This window comes from Narcine bancroftii, chromosome 5 (assembly GCF_036971445.1).
Source record: "Narcine bancroftii isolate sNarBan1 chromosome 5, sNarBan1.hap1, whole genome shotgun sequence".
NCBI lineage: Eukaryota > Metazoa > Chordata > Chondrichthyes > Torpediniformes > Narcinidae > Narcine > Narcine bancroftii.
Genome location: NC_091473.1, coordinates 79173052 through 79185363, shown reverse-complemented (window position 1 = coordinate 79185363; position 12312 = coordinate 79173052). Strand labels below are relative to the sequence as shown.

Genomic DNA, 12312 nt, shown 5'->3' with positions numbered 1-12312 from the left:
GACTCCATACTTTGGACTGATAGCACTTTTGTGCTCAAATACATCAACAATAAAACCACGAGGTTTTGAACTTTTGTGGCTAACAGAATCACTGAAATTGATAAAGTCTCACGTCTAATACAGTGAAGATATGTTAACACAGTTAACAATCCTGCCGATCTGGCTTCCCGAGGTTTGAAAGTCATCTTTTCTGAAGAATGAAATGTGGGTGCCAGGGCCTAGATTTCTTTAGCACTCTCAAAAGGAGTGGCCTTTTAAAAGAAATTTTACCAGAAGACCCTGAAATCAAAAGTGAGATTGCAAATGCTGTTCAGATAATGACTAAACAAATGAATATTGTTACCCACTTAATACATTACTTCTCATCCTGGAATAGTTTGAAAAGGGCAATAGCATGGATGCGCAGATTTAAAAGATGGTTTCTGAATTGTAGCAGAAAGAACAAACAAACAAGTGATGTTCCTGCTCAATTTCAAACAGATAACATCCATCAAGGAGACCTACCACAAAAGAAGACGGGTGATCTTAAGACTCAAGAAAAAGGATGTCTCACAGTTAAAGAATTGATTAATGCTGAATTGGAGATAATATGATGAAATTTCAAGTCGGAAAAAGGGAATGAATGTCATGGAACATTCAGTGCCTCAAAATTCCTGGTTGATGGGGAAGATTGTTGATACCATTAGGACAAAAGAGGACTTGTACATCAAGTTCAGAGTAAGACTTAAACTGGTTTTCTGAACAAACCAATTACCAAAATCCATCTTTTACAAGAAACAGAAAGCTTTGATAATTAATTTTTACTTTCTTTTGAATATTTAACCAATATATTACTATGTCTGAATTTTTTCTTTATAATGGTAATTATTTGTTTAAGATATATTATTAGGGGCCAGTATTGTAAGAGTTAAAATGCAAGTTGCAAGCAGCCATAGATGTTGTTTACATCCTTTGAGTATCTCCACAGAAAAGTTTTCTTAGCCAATGTCTGACTTCTGGCTGGTGACTACATGGTGTAAGGGGCAGTAGTCACAAGCTCCTGCCAGCTTTCAAACATTTCCCACTTATTCAACTTAATTTTTTTAACCAAAGTGGCTTAAACTTTGTTCCTTCATATTTAATATCATTGTTTCTGAAAATGACGATTACTAGAAGTGCCAAGGCATGAAAATGGTAAAGAAGCAGCCCCTCTGACTTCAGACCTCATCTCAGACACGATGAAAAAACAATCATGAGGGATAACAAAATAAATAACTGTGGCTATGAAAGAATCTCATCAAGAGATTGTAGAAACTTTGCAAGCTTGGAATCAATCAATTTCTGCAAATGAAGATCGTTTGGATGCTGTGGAGCTTAGTTTGGTATCTGTTAATTACTGAATTAAGAAGTTAGAAACTTGATGTGAATAAATGGCTGTGAGTAATTTCAAGTTAACCTCCATATAACCATATAACCACTTACAGCACAGAACAGGCCAGTTCGGCCCTACTAGTCCATGCCGTAGCAAATCCCCACCCTCTAGTCCCACTGACTAGCACCCGGTCCATACCCCTCTAGTCCCCTCCTATCCATGTAACGATCCAGTCTTTCCTTAAATGTAACCAATGATCCCGCCTCGACGACGTCTGCCGGAAGCTCATTCCACATCCCCACCACCCTCTGCGTAAAGAAATTTCCCCTCATGTTCCCCTTATAATTTTCCCCTTTCAATCTTAAACCATGTCCTCTAGTTTGAATCTCCCCCTTTCTTAATTGAAAAAGCCTATCCACATTTACTCTGTCTGTCCCTTTTAAAATCTTAAACACCTCTATCAAGTCCCCTCTCAATCTTCTACGTTCCAGAGAAAAAAGCCCCAGTCTGCACAACCTTTCCCTGTAACTCAGACCCTGAAATCCTGTCAACATTCTCGTGAACCTTCTCTGCACTCTCTCTATTTCTTGAGAGTGGTTGACTTGGAGAGCAGGAGCAAACGTCAAAGCATTCAAATTTTGGGCTTAAAAAGATTCTGAGAAAGGCCAGTTAACTGACTTTTTCTCTAAATTACTTATGTAGATGTTTGGAAGAGATTTTCATTACTAACCCCATGTTTGATTCCAAAGCCTACCTCAGAAAATCATCCACATTTGGTAATTATTAATTTTCATTATTTTCAAGAAAAGGAGCATGTTATCCGTGATGCCCGTCGCAACAGAAATCTGAACTATCTGGGTCAAAAAAATTAAATGTGTTAAAAGTATTTCTGCCTTGAAAAGGTAGAGCTATACAACAAATAACTCAGACCTGCTTTGCTGTACCCAGCTTGTCTGAGGATCACTGTGGAAAATGGCTGTAAGAAATTCTTACACTCAGTGGAGGACGCTTGCAAAGTTCTCGCTGATTCCATTTTAACTTCAAGTCCAACACAAGTTAATACACTGTGTCTGAAATTTTCTTTATTCTGAAGGATTTTTCTTTCTCTTTAGTGGGGGAAGTCTGATTGGGGCAATTTTCTTTTTCTTTTGTTAATTGAAAGGTTAATTGTTCTAATCATTATGTGGGGTTTTTTATTTTAATTTTATTTAGCTTATTTTTTTATATTTTTAAAAACCACAATTACAATTATTAAAAAATAAATTGGAAAGAAAGTTTATTCTTGATATTAATATTTAAATAGATTATACTAATTTTACTTTAATAATTTTGATAGTTTTTGTCTCTTGATTATTCATTTATTAATATCGCAAGTGATAAAATATAGGTAGTTTATTGTTCAATCGGGGGAAAGTTGGCTTGTGCAGTTAGTTTATTATAGGACCATGGGAAAATCCAGTCAGTACTGAAATATTTTAAGTTTGGAAAAATTTTATAATAAGTAAATACAAGATTAAAAATCAGAATCAGGATTTATTGTCATGAACAGTCACGAAATTTGTTGTTTTGCAGAAGCATCAGAGTGCAACCATCTTATGACATTACTATAAAAAATAAAATTAAAATATTAACAATAACAGTGCACGAAAAGTAAGGCAGTGTCTTTGGTTCATTGATTATTCAGGAATCTGATATCAGTGGGGAAGAAGCTGTCCTTGTGCTGCTGAGTGTTCATCTTTAGGCTCCTGTATCTTTTCCCTGATGATAGCAGAGTGAAGAGGAGCAGTGGTGTTCTTTAAAATAGACACTGCTTCTTTAAGACATTGCCTCATATAGATGTACTCGAAGGAGTGAAGTTTGGAGTTTATTCTTGTCCTGAGAGTTGGTGAGCTAGTGTTTAAGTTACTGAGTTTGGAAAATGTGGATATTTATAGTTTAAGGAGCCTTCTTTTTAACGAGTAGATATTATTATGAAACTTTAAGATTTAATGTTTTGCTGACGTTAATGCAGCTACGTATGTTTTCTTTCAACACGGCTGATAGTAGAAATGAGCCAGAATTCTACTGCACATGTGCTTAAATTTTTTATCCTTACAGCAAGCTTGGTATTCTCACTTTGGATAAATTTCTTGTTAATATAATTTGTCTTTGTTTGGGAAAATTTATTAATTATTCTGCTTTTTGAAATAATGAGCTATCAGATATTCAGTAGAAGTGAATGGGGTTACAATGTATTTTTGTGAGCTGGTTGCAACTTTGCAAACCTTCAGAGCTGGGAGGTTGAAAAGGGAGTGTTTTGGGGTTTTTAATGAGATTTGCAAGGTTATTTGTATTTCATGGTCCACATATTTTGTTTCAGCATGATTTGAAGGTGACAGCTCCAGGAATGATGACAGACACAGCTGGAACATTTTAACAACATTAATTAATATCAATTAAGACTCATGATTAACCCTATTAGGTTTATATTGTGGAATATTAAAGGTATGAATGGAACAATTAAATGCCATAGGGAATTTCACCATGTTAGACATTTAAAGGCTGATATTGCTTTTCTACAAGAAACTCATTAGGAATTCTGATAAAGATAGGCTCATGTCCAAATGAAAGGGACAATGCTTTCATTCTTCTTCTGATGCTAAAATCAGGAGTTTCAATTTTTATTAATCAAAATGTTCCATTTGTACTCAACTTACAACCGTAATTGGGCCCAAAGGATTGGTCGTAACTCAAATTGGTCGTAAATTGGATTCACAAGTCTTAATGAGATATTAAAGCATTTTTTTTCAAAAAAAGTAAATAAATGAACTTTTAATGAAGAATCTCAGCATATATACTGCATTTTTAAAAAAATTCAGTCATATATAGTGGACACAACTCATGTAGGTCATAAGTTGAGGACTCCCTATATATATCATACAAAAAAAGGTCATTATATTATTCTTAAAGGTAAATTATATGATTAAATGGTGGTGGCTGCAAATGTATGTGCCCCAAACACAGATGAGTCATAATTTTTTCAATTTTTTTCTCAGCCCTACTTGATCTAAGTTAATAATTACTGATTTTGGGAAGGGACTTTAATTGTTGGCTAAATACTGTTCTAGATCATTCTTTCTCTAGACTGGCTATTTCAAGTAAATCTGCAGCTGTAATCCATCTTTTTTTTAATAAATTGTGGTATTTCAGATGTTTGGCATTTTTTTAATATCCTAATAACATAGAATTTATTTTTAAATGTGCATCATTCCTATTCTAGGAATTGATTATTTTCTAATAGGTAATTGATTTAATTGACCAAATTATGTGAATATCAAGGAATAATAATATCTGATCACATTCCTGTTATCTTGTCTTTGAATTTTCCTGACATTCCTTTTACAAAAAGGCATTGACGTTTAATTCTACCATACTCTCAGATAATGATTTTTTTGAATTTTATGGAAAAACAAATACAGTTTTTCTTCACTATAAATTCTTTTCCAACTATTTCTAATTTGATTTTATGGGATACTATAAAGCATATCCAACAGGGCAAATTATTTCTTATACAGCTAATATTTTCAGTTGTTCGATTGCCTTATATGTCTCATCCAGGGTGAGAACCTCATCCAGCTCTAGCCTTAGGGGCTGTTGAGGGAGCTGGAGCAGGGCGGAATCTTGGACTGAGCGGTTGGCACTGAAAAGAGATTGGAAGTGTTGTGACCATCGGTTGAGGATGGAGATCTTGTCGCTGAGGAGGACTTTGCCGTCTGAGCTGCGCAGCGGGCTTTGGACTTGGGGTGAGGGGCCGTACACAGCCTTTAGAGCCTCGTAGAAACCCCTGAAGTCGCCAATGTCCGCGCTGAGCTGGGTTCGTTTGGCGAGGCTAGTTCACCACTCATTTTGGATCTCCCGGAGTTTGCGCTCCGGGAGATCTCAGCTGCACCATTTCATCAGATGCAAGGATCGACAATGAGATAGACAACAGACTCGCCAAGGCAAATAGCGCCTTTGGAAGACTACACAAAAGAGTCTGGAAAAACAACCAACTGAAAAACCTCACAAAGATAAGCGTTAACAGAGCCGTTGTCATACCCACACTCCTGTTCGGCTCCGAATCATGGGTCCTCTACCGGCACCACCTACGGCTCCTAGAACGCTTCCACCAGCATTGTCTCCGCTCCATCCTCAACATCCATTGGAGCGCTTTCATCCCTAACGTCGAAGTACTCGAGATGGCAGAGGTCGACAGCATCGAGTCCACGCTGCTGAAGATCCAGCTGCGCTGGATGGGTCACGTCTCCAGAATGGAGGACCATCGCCTTCCCAAGATCTTGTTATATGGCGAGCTCTCCACTGGCCACCGTGACAGAGGTGCACCAAAGAAAAGGTACAAGGACTGCCTAAAGAAATCTCTTGGTGCCTGCCACATTGACCACCGCCAGTGGGCTGATAACGCCTCAAACTGTGCATCTTGGCGCCTCACAGTTTGGCGGGCAGTAACCTCCTTTGAAGAAGACCGCAGAGCCCACCTCACTGACAAAAGGCAAAGGAGGAAAAACCCAACACCCAACCCCAACCAACCAATTTTCCCCTGCAACCGCTGCAACCGTGTCTGCCTGTCCCGCATCGGACTTGTCAGCCACAAACGAGCCTGCAGCTGACGTGGACTTTTTACCCCCTCCATAAATCTTCGTCCGCGAAGCCAAGCCAAAGACAAGACAGCTAATATAAAGAAGAGACTAATCAGGAAAGATTGGAATTAATCAGATCAAACAAATTGATTTATAATATGCTCATGATAAAAATTCTGATTTATATAAAAAAGAATTGAATTTAAAACTAAATTTGATCTTCTTTCTACTTATCCCATTGAACAGCAACTTTTGAGGAGTAACAGTCAATTTTACATTCATAGTGTAAAGCCTGGCAAGTTTTGGCTAGCCAACTGAAAGGAATATCTGACAAAAGACAAATTAATAAGATTCAGATGGGAGATGATACAGGAACTACTGACCATTTTAAAATAAATGATACCTTTAGAGAATTCTATTCAATATTTTATACTTTTGAATTCAAGAAAGATTGTACTTCCATGTTGGATTTTCTGTCTACTTGTAAACATACAAGTCTTGAGACACCTATTTCTCAAGAGCAAATACTTTTTGCAATTTCCTATTTACAATCTGGTCAATCTCCAGGACCTCATAGATGTTGAATTTTATAAATCTTTTTCCAAATAGCTTGTGCCTCATTTAAGTTCTGTGTTTAATTATTCATTTAAACACGAGAATCTTCCATTATCTTTTAATGAAGTTTGTATCTCTCTTATTTTGAAAAAAGGAAGGCCTATTTCATTACTTGATGTAGATATGAAGATTTAGTCCAAAATATTTTACCATTAATTATTTCTGAAGATCAAACTGGTTTTATTAAGAATTGTTATTCTTATTTTAATATACACCACTTATTGAATATTTTATATTTACCTTCTACTCCTTCTCTACATCCAATTGGGTTATTTATTCGCCACTTTGTAAAAAATTTAATGGATTAAGTTATTATATTTATGTCCTACTGCCTCAATTCTTACTAATCCACAGCAATCAAAACCTTTTAATCTTCAGTGGGGTACTCGTCAAGGTTGTTCTTTAACTCCTTCTTGATTTATTAGAACATCTAATAATTGCTCTTCGTGAAAGTAGAGATTTCATAGAGATACACAGGAATGGCATCGAACATAAGATTTCCTTATATGCAGATGATCTGATGCTTTTTATATCTAATTCAGATGTTTTTTTTTAACTAAGCATAGTAGCTTTATTTTCTCATATTAGTTAGTTCTCTGGGTATAAATTGAATCTGCATAAAAGTGAACTATTACCTTTAAATGCATCTATATCAAGATATTCTAATTTCCCTTTTAAGATTGTGAAGGATCAATTTACCTTGACATTTCAATTCCTAGGAGTTCTAAACATCTTTTTAAGGACATTTTTTTCTGTATTATTTAATCAGGTTAAATTATTGTTATCAAGATAGTCACCTTTATCTATTTTCATGATTGAACATTTTAATTCTATTAAAATGAACGTTTTTTTTATATCTCTTCCAATCAATACCAATTTTTATCTCCAAATCTTTTTTTGATTTACTTGATTTTCTTCTATCTTCCTACATATTGCAAGGAAAACACCCTTGCTTAAATAAAGCTCACTTTCAAAAAAACTAAAAGGAATGGTGGATTGGCATTTCCTAATTTTAGATTTTATTATTGGGCAGTCAATATATGTAATTTTCTTCTTTTGTTACATTTCAATAAATTAGTTAACTGCCCTTCATGGGTAGAAATGGAACTGAATTTTACTAAAAGTACATCTATGTTGGCAATTCTAGGGTCTTTTTTATCCTCCTCTTTATATAAATTGACTGATAATTCGATAATGAGACATAGTTTGAGAATATGGGAACAATTTAGTGAGCTTTTTGGATTTCAGAGTTTTTCTCTTGCCAGCCCTATTACATCTAACCATTTTTTTCCCCAATCTTCTTTATCTGTTTTTAAGGACTGGCATAGATTACATATTAAATGTTTTAAAGATCTTTTTATTCAAACCAATTTTGCTTCCTTTAAACAACTGCTGGTAAAATTTAAATTACTGAACATTCATTTTTTTTTAGATATTTACAAGTTAGACACTTTGTTCAATCAAAGATCCCTGACTTTCCACAAATTTCTGAGGCAAATATTCTTGATTTACAGCTTTCTCATAAAGGTTCAATATCAATTATTTATAACAATTTGCTGGACTTAAGAATAGCCTCACTAGTTAAGATCAAGAATGATTGGGAACAGGATTTGAATTTATCACTTTTGGATGAAGCTTGGGATTCTATTTGTAATCTGATTAATACTACCTCCTTTTGCGCAGGACACGGTTTGTTGCAATTTAAAATAGAGTACATATGTCTAAAGTTAAATTATCTAATTTTTATTCAGATATGAATCCTCTATGTGGCGAATGCAAAAATTTTGATGCTTCATTGATTCACATGTTCTGAACTTACCCTAGTTACTTCTGATTCTCAAGGTTAAATTAGGACCTTGGCCTTTAAAATTGTTTTATTCGGATAATTTCAAGATGATGTTTTACTGACTCCAACTCAAATCTAGATTTTATCTTTTACTTCATTGAACATGCAATTTTGATTAAATGGAAAGACAAAACTCCACCTACACATACACAATGATTAAGTGATATCATGTCTTATCTAAGTCTAGAGAAAATTAGAAATGCTATTAAAGATTCAAATATTAACTTCCAAAAAATGTGGGGCTCATTTATGGATTATTATCATAACCTAAAGAATTAGGGTGTTTCGATGCTTTGGTGCTGTGTGCTGTCTGGATTCAGGTTGGTGTCGCTTGATTCCCAAGTATCTATTTTTTAAACTTTTTTTTTCTTTCTTTTGATTTTTATAATAGTTAACTGCTTTGTTTAACTGTGAATAATGTAAAAATTGATCAAATTATTACAGGAGGAGAGAAGAAAGAGAATTGTAAACTTATTTTTAAAAGAAATTTTACAACTTTTTTGAAAAGGATTTATAATTTCATCTTTTATTTCCTTTTTTCTCCTCTGGGTTGGTTTTTTTTCTATGCTTTGAGTTTTGAATTGTGTTCATAGTTGGAAAAAAAATCATTTTATTTTAATTATGTTGCACACTGTATAATTGCATTGTCCAATTGTTTATACTTTAAATATCAATAAAAATATTTTAAAAAGAAAAAACCAAAGTCTCTCTCTGCATGTTTATGATTCCATGCGAAGATGGAGGGCTTGAAATGGTCTGAAAACTTTTATTGACCATTTTAAGTTTCATTTGATCAATTAATCATAGTTTTAGTAACGTAAGGAACACTCAACACTTTTTTGAATGAGTCATAAATTCAATGGCATTCTAGTCACTCCAGGCAATTATAAAGGAAGATAGTCGCAACAGATGTATCAAGCATGTAAAGGACAAAGCAGTCAAAACATTATTTTTAATCAAAATGTGTCACATGAATCTATATTTCCAATTGTATTACATTCAATGTAAATTTAATATTATGCTCACAAGAAACACAGTTTTTCCCCCCGACAAAAGTTCAAACTTCATCAGTACTTACATTAGTACAAGCTACATGAACCAGTTGTGTTTTAATGCTGATTGAAGTGTTATGGATAAGACTGCATCCAATCCAGCAAATTTCTATTGACTACTTTCTGTATCCCTTAATTCACTGTGTGAATATTAGAATTAGGTTAGTAAGGCACTTCGTTATTTTTTTATACATATAAGACTAAAAATAACTATCTTTAAAAGGTGTTAATGATATGTGCTGTATTCTACCCAATAATTATTACCTAAAAGTTACTGAAAAAGACCATGCTGTTATTATTTCACTTTTCAATTGAAGCTGAATTTCCTTCCATACAATGGACGAGAATGAGAATTGTGCCATTAATTAAAACTATTTCATAACCATCCAGAAATCTACCCATCTATGTTTTGAATTGATTCAAATGTCCACAATTGTTCCAGGGTGAGAATTTCAAAGATTCACCAGTTTGACGAAATCTGGCCTAAACCCTTATTTTGAGCCTGTGACCTGACTTGGGTAGAAGAAAGATCCATTCTACAACCACACCATCAAGCTTAAAGAACTTTTAATAAGATCAGATTACTGGAGAACCAGCAGTGGCTGACCCATGAGCGGATCCTACAGGTCAAAGACCTGAAACCACCACTGAGCTTATTCTCAGAGAAATCTCTGGGCTTGGGACAACTCCATCTATAAATTTCAATAGATTTCAGATTTATTGTCAAAGTATATTCATGACATCACATACAACCCAGAGATTCTTTTTCCTGTGGGAAAGTCAGAATTATCACTTCTTGGTAATTCAAAAAAACTGTATACAACATACACATGCAAACAAAAAAATATAAACAAACTGTGCAATAGAGAGAAAAAAAATTCAGTAAAGAGCAAAAATAAGAGTCTTTAAACAAATTTCTGAGTTTGTTGTTGACAAGTCTTTTTTTTTTATAAACTTTATTTAAGATTTTATAACATGAATAACATATAGGATTACATTAAAAAAATTAAGAATAAAATAATAAAATTACAATACAGTATCAGTAATCTAAATAAACTATACCCTCCCCAATAATTATTACACATTAATAACCCAACTCAAATTAGTCCAACCCCCCCTTTCCCCCCAAAATAAAGAGTGAAGAATTAATAAAGTTAATAATATATGTGAGAAAAAAAACACTTACAAAAAAAAAACATAACCGATTAAAATACTAACAAAAAGAGAAGTAATTAATACTAAGATATCAGACTTAAAAAACATATTTAAATCAAACTTAAATGCATATATTTAACAGAGTTAAGATGAAACATATATTTAACTCAAACTTAATATAAAAAATTAGTAAAGTTAGTAACATTGTCTATCAAAAATTCTTAAACAATAATCAATTCTTTAAAAAAAATTATAGCATGAGAAAAAAAAGATGAAAAAAAACTTTCTCTATAGAGATAAACCTTCACCAAATATCAACTAACTTCACATCTATCACATAAACCACCATCTTAAAACAAAATTCACACCTCATTAAGCATTGTACAATTCAATTTTAGTACTCTTCCACCATTTTTCCCTTTTACTCTTGAATAATTATCCAATAAAAGCTCCAATACCACATTTAAATATCCCCAATCATTATGTTAAAATTCAAATATCCAAATAATAAAACACATCTACAACGAAATCTATATCTTCAACAAATGGAGCATAAACCACAAACAAAATTCAAGCCTCATTAAGAATTGTACAATTCAATTTATAACTTTCACCATTATTCCCTTCGTTCTATAACTAAAATAGCAAAATAATATACACCAGAATTACCACTCCTTTCACCTTAAAGTTAAAGAAAAAATATAAAAAAAACTTATCCATCCCATTCACATTTAAATTTCAAATATTCCTTATCTACTGAATAAACTTTACAAAAAAAACCACATCAATTTTTAGTTTTTTAAACAATCAAATACTTTCTTATGCTTTTTTTTTTTATAAACACAAAAAAAAACCCCTTCACTCTTTAATCTAATAATACAAAAAAAAGGAAAAAAAAACGGGTAGGAGGTTAAAAATACCCCCTCCCGTCTAAACCGCGCAATGCAGTAACTCCCAAAAAAAAATGGGTGTGAGATAACTCACATGTAGCAGATGATTTTCAGGAAATAGTACCTATCCAGTTCTCTCCCCCAACTCTCACTTCATCTCAAACTAACATCATCATTATTTAATATTCCTTTTTTTTTAAACAAAAACATTAGAAAAAAAAAGAACAACTCTTCTTTTAATCAACTCCAACTGCTGAGTCACCATTACAACCATTCCTTCTTGGAGCACGGCTCTTTTCTTCCATCTCTTGTCTCCTTAGAGATCGCGGCGGACTACGTCTCTGTTGAAACTGAGTAATTGGCAGCTCTTGAGCAAATGCTATAGCTTCCTTTGGAGAATCAAAGAACTTTGGTTGGTAACCATCTTGAAAAACCTTCAAAACAGCTGGATATCTAAAGGTTGCCTTATAACCTTTCTTCCACAACAACTCTTTAGCAGAGTTGAATTCCCGTCGTTGGAACATAACTTCTTGACTCAAATCCGCATAGAAGAAAACTCGATTATTTTGAATCATCAAGGGTGATTTTCTCTGTTGTGCATTTCTAATAGCCACTCGTAAAATTATTTCTCTGTCGTAATAATTCAAGCAACGAACCAAAACAGGTCTTGGACTTTGACCTGAAATAGGTCTTCTACGCAAGGTTCTGTGAGCACGTTCCAGTATTATACCTTCCGGGAAATGTTCTTGACCCAGCACCTGTGGAATCCATTCAGTAAAAAATTTTC

At 33.7% G+C, this 12312-nt stretch overlaps 1 protein-coding gene across 8 annotated transcripts in view; it reads right to left on the bottom strand.

The window, feature by feature from the left end:
* The window catches only part of wdr47a (WD repeat domain 47a), an 89806-nt gene that overhangs the window by 60739 nt on the left and 16755 nt on the right, over positions 1 to 12312 (bottom strand). For 3 of the 8 annotated variants that reach the window (XM_069937960.1, XM_069937959.1, XM_069937958.1), the window contains exon 2: positions 9507 to 9620. The exons of the other annotated variants lie outside the window; for them this stretch is intronic. The gene's annotated coding sequence lies outside the window, so the exon portion shown is untranslated. The remainder of the gene's footprint in view (positions 1 to 9506; positions 9621 to 12312) is intronic. 8 annotated transcript variants of the gene reach the window in all.